The following is a 12,589-nucleotide window of genomic DNA, read 5'->3' as shown; positions in this document are numbered from 1 at the left end:
CACTACTTAATCTCATCTGACCACCTAACCTTCTGTCTCCCCCTAACCCACTTGCCTTCTCTAAGAATCCAGTTAGTTGCCCTTAATGACCAGCGGTTATCCTGTCTACGTGCTACAGTCCCAGCCCATGTCCATTTCCTATTCTTGATTTCAACTAGGATATCCTTAACCCCCATTTGTTCCCTAATCCACTCTGCTCTCTTCTTGTCTCTTAAGGTTACACCTACCATTTTTTTTTCATTTTTTTTTTTCATTTTTCTTTCGAAGAAAGCTGTAAGTAACAAAAATAAAGTGTGGGTGGTGGTGGAAAGCTGGTGTCGTTTCATTGGGACACAGCGACAGGAACATCTACGGGGCTCTCTGCGAATTCATATATAACACAAGAAGATTACCTTGCTGAGTCAGCGATCAGCTCTCGAATTTTACTAGCCCCACTACCACTTATTATTTAGCTGATACACTGCAATGATTCAACATTCAGGAGAATTTCATATAACGATTCCACCTCAGATATTCAACAAATTCTATTATTTCTTCCCCCCTTTTTTTCTTTTTTTCTTTGACATTGCGCCAAATTAATTTCACACTCAAAACACAGTAATCATATTCCCCTAATCTAGAAAATCTATAGGTGTTGACTTGCATTAACCACCAGCTTCTTGGCCAATCCCCCTTAGTGGGTGAGAGCCACAAAAGAAAGGAACAAGCAAGCAAGCAAGCAAGCTGGTGTCGAAAAGGTAAAAATAAAGGCTGGTGTTTCATCAAAATAACCCTTTCCCTACCCTGCTTGGTAAAGAAAGGGTTAATTTGGTAAAACAGCTACCTCCCCTTATACCCTTTCGATGTGAATTAACCCTTTCTCTACCTTGCTTGGTAGGAAAAGGGTTAATTTTACAGAACACCTACCTCCCCTTCCACCCTTTCGATGTGAAATAATGCTTTCCACACCTTACTTGGCAGGGAAAGGGTTTATTTGTTAGAACACCTTCCTCTTCGACCCTTTCTATATGAATTATCAGGTGTTCGGCAGTTTCCCCTTTCTCTTCCTCGCTTGTTAGGGAAAGGATTGGTAAAACACCTATCTCCTATTCGACCCTTTCGATGTGAAATAACCCTATCTCTACCTTGCGTGGTATGGAAAGGTTTAATTCGGTAAGACACCCTTTCCACAGGAACTTTCCACCACCACCCCAGGTTTTCTTGGGGGATGAGTGTGCAGCAAGAGCTGAGCTCATCTGCCATAAAACATAAGCATTTGGGGACGCTGCAGAAGCTACCCTGGTTCATTTCACAGTGTCCTTTGTGGCTTGAACAAATAGCGCAGGGAATAATTTTTAAATGTGCTTAAAGCATGCACTTTGGTTTAGAAAAGACACTATTCATATAACCGGAATTATAAGAAGGCATCTAATTTTGTGCGCGAGTGGTGGGCGTATGCTAAAAAGCTCCGTTCAGGAAACAAAATGCTGTTTTCGAATCTTCACGAAAGTTCTAGTGTCGCAGCCACTGTGTATAGCAACTTACTTTCTCTAAATCATCAGATTGGGACGAAGACTGCGTATCAAAATGTCGGCTGTGGATGCGGTTAGATGCAAACAAGACCCCACCAGCATGTCCAAGGTTTGTTTTCACGCACTCACTTCCTGACGCTTCATATTTTCAATTTCAGAGGCGTTTTCTGCGTTGAAGACTGGTGACGTTCGGGCCCTTTCATTGGTGCAATGTAGTGAAGCAAATCATGTGCATATTTTCTAAACGAATATAGTTTACGTGAATCTTGCGAATGAAGCACCTTGAAATAATTTATTTGTTTCAAGACACATAGTAAGAAATGGGCAGATAAGAAAACAGTAGGTATTTTTTGTATCCTTTTCAGCCAAATGCACCAGCAATGGAGTGGTTAATGTTTCCCGCTGTCGGTGCCAAGATTCGAGGAGTTACCGGCGAGGGTTCCTTTGTTCTTTGTTTCCCCAACCAACGCCTCTTCTAGAAAGGTGCTTGCGACTTGGGCCGAAAAGCTGGTTCCCGGCCCTCTCCTGTTGCCTACTCCTACGTTACCCAAACTAGAGTGTACTCTACCCAAACAGTGTTGGCGTTAAACGCGCGCGGTGGCGGCCGCTTTAAACTTAGCCGCCTCTAAGAATAAAGCAATGTCTGCTGCCGTCCTAGAGGCAACACCACAGGGGAAGCATGGGCAACACGGTTATGTCTTTGTGATAAAGCCACTTCCGAATCAAGCTAAAGTAGTAGTGTCGGCTGCGAGCGCTCCTTGCGGAGAAAGCACAAAACTATAAGGAACCTCCCGTCGTTACAAAAAAGCATGCGATGTCGCAGGCATCTTTCTAGGGGAGGCCCCAGAACACCTATATACTAGGGTGTTCTGTGTATATACTGCCAGGTGTTGCTTGTCTCTGTGTCGTCGTTCTGTTAACTATCGTTAGAAAGCGGGGCAGCGCACGCGATCCTGTACACGACGCCTTGAGCTTTTTTCGTCGGTGCGTGATTTTTGGCCCGAGGATCTATGGATGAATCTGACGATGGTGGTGGATGGCTTGTGGGCGACGTTGGCCCCTGCCTCTCTCAGTATGTGGGCAATTGCGCTTCGCTGGCACCGGCGATGTAGGGGACTCTGATGCGCAGTGTCGTTGCGGCGACGCAGGTGTTACGTTGCCCTGCGAGTGGACGCTTTTGCGCCGAGGTAATTTTCCTCCTTCCGCCGCTGTGGCTACGAGCAGATTCTTTCGGGCCCCGTAACAAGGCTTCGCACCCCGGAAAGCTCGTGGCGGACGAGGTGGTTCGAGCTGTAGTGGAAGTAGCCTCATGTGCATGTAGGTTTCCTAAAGACCCAACTAGGCAGACTTATGGCAAAAGATCACCCTTTGGTTCACCTTCACTGCGCGGCTCACTGCTGCGCGAATGGCTGACGTTGTTAAGGTTTTGCAGAAGAGGCGTACAATGTAGTCATTTTATGTGTTCGTATCCTGTGGCTCATCGAAACATCGCGTATTAAATAACTTTCGTGCGTTGCTTCATTTAGACGTGGTCTATACGTGAATACTGCGCAATACAAGCGCCATTTCGACGTGGCTCGTTGGTCTAGGGGTATGATTCTCGCTTAGGGTGCGAGAGGTCCCGGGTTCAAATCCCGGACGAGCCCATTTTTTTTTTTTTACAGTATAATTCACAAACCTTCGATATCAACGAACATGGGAAATTTACAACGGAGTTTAGGCAGTTATTTATAAGGTCATTTCCAACGCCAGTGCAACTTCACATTGGTTCACTTAGTCATCACTTTTAACCCGACGATACCAGCACAACGTTGGTTGAGTAAACAGTTGGCGAGAGGCACTTGGCCCAGTTTACGCATAGTTTACGCCACTCCCAGTAGCTTGGATAAAGAGACGCACAATTTCGACAGTTTGTGTTACACTTGCGCGATCTCTCGCAAAAATGGCGATATGTCGTCTGCGTATGCTAGAAATTAAACATCAACTGCTTGTAACTGAAAAACGAGGATGCTTTTCTCTTAGAAGTGTGGCAGTTTGGGCTAGTTGGTATGACATGACGATTGCTATAGCGCGAGAACAGAACGACGACATCGCCGTTCTGTTCTCGCGCTCTAACTATCGTCGTCCTTTTGTCGTTAGTAATTTTCATACACAATGTCTCTATATAAACACAGAATAACAAAGAGCTTATGGGGCAACCCTGGTGAGCCGAACGCATGATGCACGGAAATTGGGGGCCCCCAGACTCTTATTTACAACCAATCTTGTGCAGTTTCGGTACGCCAGGGCCACTCCCTCACAAATAAATGGACTGAGGTTAACATGATTTAAAACAGCAAACGATCAAAATTCTATCGTCCACAAAACCAAAGGCTTTTTTTAGGTCAATCTGTAAAATAGCAGCACGGTCATTTGAATATAATCACAATACCCAAGAATGCTAATACTACGCGCTTTATCAATATTTGAAAACGGCCTTTGATGGCACAGCTAGGTTTGATGAGGCCCGGCTGTATATCCTCTATTACCATCTGCAATCTTTGAGCTGATACCATCATGTAAAAAAAAAATAGTCCACGTTTGCTAAAGTTATTGGTGTATATGCAGATACACATATTTCAGTTTGGATGCATCCTCGGTTTCGGGTATGAAAATTACAACTACTTCCCAAATGATCATTCTTTCCTCGAACAGTGCGTTGTTGGAACGCACTGCCCGATGAAGCTGCATCATCCACAACTATTTCTTCCTTCATGAATGCGATAGCCAATCTGCCTTCCATCCTTTGATTGATTTGTCGTCATTATTATTATTATTATTATTATTATTATTATTATTATTATTATTATTATTATTATTATTATTAGCACTGCATCTAAATTCTTCTGTGTGTATGAGTTGTATTGTTTGCTATATTAAGTGCTAGATCGTTTGTATGTTACTTTGTGCACACTTGTTACTTTTTGCTCATCGTGACAATTAGTCATTTTGTTCGGTTTCGCTCATTGTTTTGCTGCATGAGTAGTTTGTGTCTCTTTTAGGCAAAACGCGCTCATTCTGTTCAAAGGGGGAAAAATGTGTTACATTGACTCATCTTTTCCATGTTTTAAAGACGATAGTCTTTCTTGAGGACCTTCGACGCAAATATTTTGGTCTATCTGTCTGTACATTGGTATGTTTGTCCTCTCTTAACGGCATCGGGTACTTGAAACGACTGACCCCATCCGCAACGCCCACCAATGTTGCTCAAGGTTCGGCGTTCATACTTGTGCAATTGTCAATTAAAAAGCAAATATTCCTAATGTATGGGGCACCATAACAACACGTATATATTCTGCATGTGCGTCTTTTACTAGAAAATGTGCACATAAGTAATTTTAAGGACCGTAGCGCTTATCACGCTGCACTGACCATGCAACGCTTGCACGAAAAGGCGAGTGTTTCCAATGGTTTGCTAAGACGAGACGGAGGTGGCACCTACCCATTGCCTTGCGTTCTACTCCTTGTCACCTCTGAGACGGGCGCGCACACACGTCTCAGAGCCACGCACTTCATTTTCCAAGAAAACTGTCAGATGGCGCTCATCTCTCACGTGTGATAGGGAGCCTACATGAACGGCCGTTCATGTAGATTCCTTAACGTGTGACGTGACTTGATGCACTCGTTCGCCTACGCTGCACGCTAGGCACTCTAACGCAGCGCCTCCAGAATACCATCCACCTATTTTCTTGCGCATAATATCAAATAAATGTTTTCACTTTCTCCACACTATTGTCTTTCGACGACATTTGCAGATTAACATGTAGATACGGGGCCTACTTTTTTTAGTTGGAACATTTCTAGATTTTTTCCTCGGCGCATTGTTTTTGTTTTAAGTCATTCCTGTTGTTTTCTACCGTTGCAAAACGTAATATCAAATGCATATATGTGTACTCACTCCTGCCTACAACTTCGCATAGTAGTCGACAGTATTGACTGAATAAATAAATAACTGCAAGATGACCTGTATGATGGAGGGAGAGTGTTTAATTTAATTATTGATATATGTGTGGTTTACCGTCCCAAAATCCTTCATATGATTATGAAAGACGACGTATAGTGGAGGGCTCCGGAAATTTAGACAAGCTGGGGTTCTTTTACGTGCACTGAAATCTCAGCACATGGGTCTACATCATTTTCACCTATCGAAAATGCATGCCACCGCAGCCGGGGTTTGATCCCACTACCAGTATTCAATTTGTATGCCTTAATAGATATAAATGCATGTCAACACATGGGCTGATTCCATGTTTGAAAGCTTTGTAAAACGAGGCAGTTAATCCGTCTGGTCCGGAATACTTTCCGGAGTTCAACAATTGTTTATAGGCTCCTCAACTTCGGCCTCTGTATCTTGCACGCTCTATAGGCTTTCGTTCGTCATCTAGCCGAGGTATAAGAGATGCCGGAATTCTTAAATTTTGAAGGTGTGTGTCGTGCGACGAGAAGTTTCCGATAGAGAAGGTAATTCTTAAGAAAGAAAGGAAGAGAAAAGTGAGCCCCGTAACTGTCTGCTTCTGTGAGCGACACCTCAACAGTAGCTCACAAGGGATGGGGGTGAGGAGGGATAAAAGGAGTAGGAGTAAAGGTGTAGAAAAGAGGAAGAGACGTGAGGTGGTAAGCCAGAAGGAGCGACAACAAACTGAGGGGATAGGAGAGATAGGAAAGATGGAAACACGGTTACAGGAGTCCGAGCACGGGGCACCACTTGCGAGAGCTCTTGTCGACGTCGGTAGATGGCGTAGAGCATGTCCAGTCGGTCAGAGCTACACTGTCGTTGAAGGTCGTCGGCGTCAGGAGGTGACGTAGGGCGAGCCCAGTCGGCCAGAGCTACGCTGACGCCGGAGATCGCGATGGCACAACCGGTCGGCACGGACTCCAGCGAGCGAGCTTTCCGATAGTGCTCCGCAAAGGCTCGTGATATATCATCTGTATCTGTTGATACGAAACCGCCCCATTCTATTTCGTGTACTACGTGTTTTTTTTTTTTTTCTTTTTCCGCGCCGGCTTTTTCCAACCCTAACGCGTGTTTGGTCTGTGTTTCGCCCGCACCGGTACGTGTCCTCCACCCTTGCCCTCGCAAGCGCGCCCCGATAACGTTGCTCGTCCAGCTGCTCCCTTTGTTTTAAATGCGACGCATCTCTTAGCGAACTTCAGCAACTTTGAGCGTTATCTATCTATCTATCTATCTATCTATCTATCTATCTATCTATCTATCTATCTAGCCGCTTACGTTTGGGTGCTCTCGTGGGTAACCCTGTTGTAGGGGCGGCGCCAGGGGGGGGAGGGGGCAAGGGTGGGCTGAAGCCCCCCCAAAATTCTCGCCTGCCCCCCCCCCCCCCCCCCTATGCCCACCCAAGTGCCCGGAAGCATATATTGAAAACCTAGTAGGAGCAGAGCTTGCTTGCCCCCCCCCGGAGGAACTCACTTTTCGTGGTTGCCCCCCCCAGTAAAAACATCCTGGCGCCGCCCCTGCCCCGTTACTTGGCGTGAACCAAAATTAGCATGGTAGGGTAAGCTGGTTTGACGAACATGACGCGCTAGTTAAGACATGAATTATGTCACAATCCCGTCGCGTACGTAGTCAAACGATTCCCGCACTACAGTGGCACATACCCACGGGCGGGTATGTGCCGCTGCTGTGCGCGTATGTGCCACAGATGACTGACACTTATTATCTACCCTAAGATGATTGATAATAAGTATCTAGATTAGTATTTTAACGCGTGAGCGTTAAGAAACACTCCACATTGGTTGCGTCTACCCGACGAATGCAAAGAATAAATGCCAGGGTCCCAACTGGAATCGAACCCAAACATTCTCAGTGGTAGTGAAGCATCTTACCACAGAGCTACACCATGTCTCGGAACTTCTTTTCGAATAGATGCTAGTCTTCGTGAAACACCAATAGTGGTTGCAGTGCTGCCTACCAACGTTTATAAACATCACATATGTACTCTTTTGATACAGCCGTCATATCGGGTTAACGTCAATTGTGGTTAGCTGACATGCGCTCAAGTTGATAGCAGTGTCCAGGGCCAACATCCTCGCGAGCATCAGCGCTTCGTATCAGCTTGCGGTGTTATTAAGGCACATGTTCCAGTTGGCATCGTTGCGCAAGTGCGAACAAGTGGTGATATAAGCATCTGCAACAATTCAACATATGCCTGTGCGTGCAACATTTGTAATTATATGTAGTGTCATTTCATGACGTATCGCTCAATAAAAAATTGCAACACGGTCACCTTCCCGGTCGCTTCGCATAACGTCGATTCCCAGGTATACTGTACGTGGGATCTGCCGAATCGTTTTTATTATGCACTCCATCCTTTTCCCGCGGCTGGGCATTATATTTAGTGCTTAAGGAACTTGTCAAGAAGCGCTTTCAGTTCATTACCTTTGCTTCTCTCTTCTTATCGAATGCATGTAGCCCTAGCAGTTAACTGCTTTTAATTGGATAGTTTCGTTACATAGCTCCCATTGTTGCCAAATCAGTGGGTGATTGCTGAGGTCTAATTATCTCATTGCCTCGCTTACAGTTAACTTACATTCTTCGCCCTGCAATAACTTGTTATTAAATTTCCACGTTTCCCACGCAAACGAGTTTCTTCGCTCAGAGTGCGACACCGGGACTACGACATAACTGGTACATGCTGGCTGGATTTTGATTGATATTGATATGTGGGGTTTAACGTCCCGAAACCACCATACGATTATGAGAGACGCCGTGGTGGAGGGCTCCGGAAATTTCGACCACCTGGGGTTCTTTAACGTGCACACAAACCTGAGCACACGGGCCTACATTTCCGCCTCCATCGGAAATGCAGCCGCCGCAGCCGGGATTCGATCCCGCGACCTGCGGGTCAGCAGCCGAGTACCTTAGCCACTAGACCACCGCGGCGGGGCTCATGCTGGCAGGATGTCAAAGGTAGCGTAAATGCAGTCAAGTCTTGCATAAAGGTCATTCCATGTCAAACGTCCCAGCCATTTTGGCGACCATCGTAAATGTATTGGGAAAAAATTGTGCTGATTTACTCTGCAGATTATTTGTGCTGATTTACATGTTAAGTAAAGTTTCTTGTGTAAGGTGCTTGAATCTCAGTAATATTAGTACAATTTTTCTGCCACATACGACTTTAAGAATTCAGCCAAAATGTGTTATGTTTGCATTTTATATAGCAATACTGCCCTTTGTATGAATATCTGAGCAGTTATAGCTTACTCCGCAAAAGGCATATTTTGAGAGAAAGAAAATAATTTTAGACCTCGAAAGCTGCTAACCTTTACGAAAAAAAAAAATCACAAGTTTCACAAAGGTGTCATTTTTGTTCATATTAAGACGCAATCTGCACCATGTGGTGGTCAAATTAAAGATCACCGTTATAACTAAATCAAAAGCAAATAAACAGCTCTTTTTATATGGCATATTATATTACACTTTTTTGTTTTAAGGAAGAAAGACTGATGACTCCCCTTTGGGGACGTCCCCATCGGACGGCCCCATCAACTCTGCTGGACAACTGGACAACCAGCTTTCCAGCCTCGTCCATTCCCCTCGCTGCCTCCTCCGCCTCGGCGACGTCCATGAATTCGTCATGTTCATCCGCCTTTAAGAAACCGGTCACCGTCTCGTAGGTGCGGACGCAATCCATGTGCATGGCCTGTCGGCACCAGCCCGAGGGTCAGCTCGCCGACGACTCCAACTTGGTGGAGCAGGTAGTCCGCTTTGACTCCTGGCTTTAACTTCTGCAGTACGGTCTTCGTCATAGAGCCCCTTTTTCCGCATACCTTGAACACGCCAACGTTAGCGTGTCACTTCGGTGACGTTCCCGAACGCAGTAAAAGCCGCCCGAACGTCTTCATCTTGGACAATTAAAATACAGCATTCAACGCAGGCGAAGCTTGACCTGCTGCTGGCCCTCGGGGTCGAAGGTGACACACCGACTGCCTTTAACCTTCAACTACTTCAAGGCGGCCGATTTCTTATAGTCACTTTGCCGGTCTTCACTGTCCACACGTGGTTTATTTGGTACGCCCCTAACGCGACGACGTCGGAGAGCAAACCAACTGTTGCGAGGGCGTCTCAAACGTGATCGACCTTGTAGGGCCGCCCACGCACAACTCCGTGCAAAAACAGTGTGTTAAGAACAGCACCGCGAGCGGGCAAAAAAGGCAGCATGATCTCCCAATCCTTATCAGTATCGCCTTGGGCGGCGATTCTGTTTCCGCGGCCGGCATGGGCCGCTATCGCCGCTCTATCAGTGCCCATCATCCTGCGTCCATTTGCTTACGCGGCCGGAAGAATTATTGTGTCACACCGGTGCTTGGAACTCGTTTCCAAGCTGGCTTGATGTCCGGCAGGCTTGATGTTCGGTATAAGGAATCACGCTAATATGACTAACAAAGCGTCTTATCCTGCCGGAAAGAACAGCGTTTTCCGAGAACCAGGACAAATTGTGGAAAACAAACGCTGCATTACGAATTAACGCGAACGGTTAAATAATTACAAAATGGTTTGCTGTTTGACGTCAGTCTAGGGACATTTAAAAAAGTTACAAAGAAATTTGATTGAAAATGAAATAACGTGTCATCACTAATGTATATTTTGTAAAAAGACTAGGTAGAATTGGGCCATGACAGTGTTCAGAAAGTATGCCGCTTTATTGTGTTATACTATAAGATGTACCCAGTTTGGTTCCTATATTTTTTTCTATTTTTTATGTGTAAAACTTGTCTATCCCTATTATCTCAAGTTTGTTATGCGTTGCTTGCTTTTTATTACTGTATTTATTTTTTAGCGGGCATGTGGTACATGACATGTTAGTTTTGTTGCTTCTATCTGCAAAAAGAAAGTGTATCTGTGACGAACTACAGGTGCAGAGACCTTTTGTCAGGTTACAATACGCCTTCTGCTTCTGTATCCTTTTTTTTTGCATTTCAAAAAATAAGCTAAAATTACTACTTCTACTAGAACATCAAAGGAACAACCAGGCGTCACACAATGCGAATTGCGTAACGAGTGGGTCGTCCGATGCTCCCACCTATTACAAAAGCTTGTTTTCTATTAACTGTGGAGAATACCCACTTCAGGCATAAATATTCGTCGTTGTCAGCCACTGCATAAAAAATTTGCACTAAATTTGCAAGTGTGTAGCGGAGATCACGCTTCTCCGATGAATGATAAACTACACAAAAATGATGAAGCCTACTACACAAAAATTATGATCATTTATTGCATAGAGGATACCCAGCAAGTATGGTTGTAGCAGTTACCCAAAGTTTGCTTAGAAATTCTCTGAATGACTGCTCATCCAGCTTTCGCTGCAACTGTGCTTCGCACCTATCATTTTTTTTTAATGTCGACTGGACTGAGTGACCACTCGCAAGTGTGCAATGGACAGTCGCTCATGTACCCTGACGGTACTGTCATACCTTTCCTCTCTTTTCTTTAACCCCCCACCCCTTCCCCCAGAACAGGGTAGCAAATCTGAAACACGTCTGGTTCACATCCCTGCCTTTCATTTCTTTCCTTTCTCCTTCTCCTGGTACGGCTGTTTTGAAAGAGACAAGATAACACTCCCTTGGACAGTCGCGCATCCCACGACTTTCAAAGAAAGAGTGAATGCCTCTCACTACAATTCATACGATCATTTCACCTACGAAAGGCTCCCAACTTCTATAGAATATGACATTAAGTGGGTAGAGTTCCAGCAACGTCAGTATAACAATTCGGACGGCATTGCACTGCCACTTCCTACACGCGCATCATTATTGCCGTTACCTTCGCCTCCCCATTCCAGCAGGAGCGGTGCACAGATGGTTTTTGTTTCTCTGTCGTGTTGCTGTAATCTCGGTTCTTCTCATTGAAGAACACCTGTCAAATTTCCCGCAACATACGAGTAACTTGAAACCGCACAGTTTTCAGAAATTTCTAGCGCGATGCTACAATGGTTACAGTGCTCAGCAGCTGACCCAAAAGTTGAGTGTTCGATCCCGACCAAGGCAGTCGGATTTCGATTGAGGCAGTATATCCTTGAGGTCTGTGTGCTACGTTGTGTAAGCACGCGTTAGAACACCAGATTGTCCAAGTTTCTGGAGCCTTCCACAACAGCTTTCCTCGTTATCATTTCATAGTTTCAGGACGTGAACATCCCCCCCCCCCCACGTTATTATCATGGCACATTAGTTTTTGAGAACATGCTCGGTAATAGCCCAATAGAACTGCGTGTATTTCGATGGCGGTAGGTCGGGCATGACACAACACCCGGAAATCAGGCGGCTAGCATGTAGCAAATTTACGAAGAGCTGTCTGGGGCACACATTTCATGGTCTATGTGCACCCGATTTAAATATTTGTTGACTTATGGTTCTGTGCTAGCAATTTCAGTTTTTGTACATACGTATTTCTGCTTCTAGTGCTTTGTCGAGGTTTCAATGCCGATTGTGAAAAAATCAATTTGGTTTAATGGTGAGAAGATAGTTACACGCAGTTACTTGCGTGAGACACGAAGGAAACTCTGCAGGCTATATTTTAGATATGTGTGTTCAACTGTTACAGCATATGGCACTGGGAGCCATCATGGCATTGTTTCTGTCATTGCTGTCAAGCAAAACAGGCTTCTGCACTGTTCACCAAATTTCGTCGAGGAATCAACAGCTGGTCCAACTACCTACAGTCATATTTTTGATACTGGCCCTCCCCTTGCCGTGAAGCTAATCAGAGACACGATGCAAAAGTGTTGTGCAGCTGAAGCGCTTTGTCGTGTGGCATGTTTATGGGCTCTGCCTGTAAAGAAAATTCAGAGGTTCATAACTTGTTCTTTCCCCATTCTTTTCACTCAGTGAGACTGTCATGCAGAAACATACACTGCATTATGACAGCACGGTGACCTTCTGGGCAAAAAGGTACAATTTTACGTAAAGCTCGGGATTGAACTTGCATGTGTAAACTTTTAAAGGGTCACTAAATTCAAATAACAATTTATGTCAGTGTGAAAGCTAACTGTGTGACAACGCCTAAAAAGACAATATTACTAACATCA

General features: G+C 45.0%; 1 non-coding gene across 1 annotated transcript; it reads left to right on the top strand.

Moving 5' to 3' along the window:
• The first annotated feature begins 3,085 nt into the window (after positions 1 to 3,085).
• TRNAP-AGG (transfer RNA proline (anticodon AGG)) lies at positions 3,086 to 3,157 on the top strand. The gene has a single exon. It is a non-coding gene; the product is annotated as a tRNA-Pro (tRNA).
• Positions 3,158 to 12,589: the final 9,432 nt, after the last annotated feature.

This window comes from Rhipicephalus microplus, chromosome 8 (genome assembly GCF_043290135.1).
Source record: "Rhipicephalus microplus isolate Deutch F79 chromosome 8, USDA_Rmic, whole genome shotgun sequence".
Classification (NCBI taxonomy): Eukaryota; Metazoa; Arthropoda; class Arachnida; order Ixodida; family Ixodidae; genus Rhipicephalus; species Rhipicephalus microplus.
This window is presented reverse-complemented; position numbering and strand designations above follow the sequence as displayed.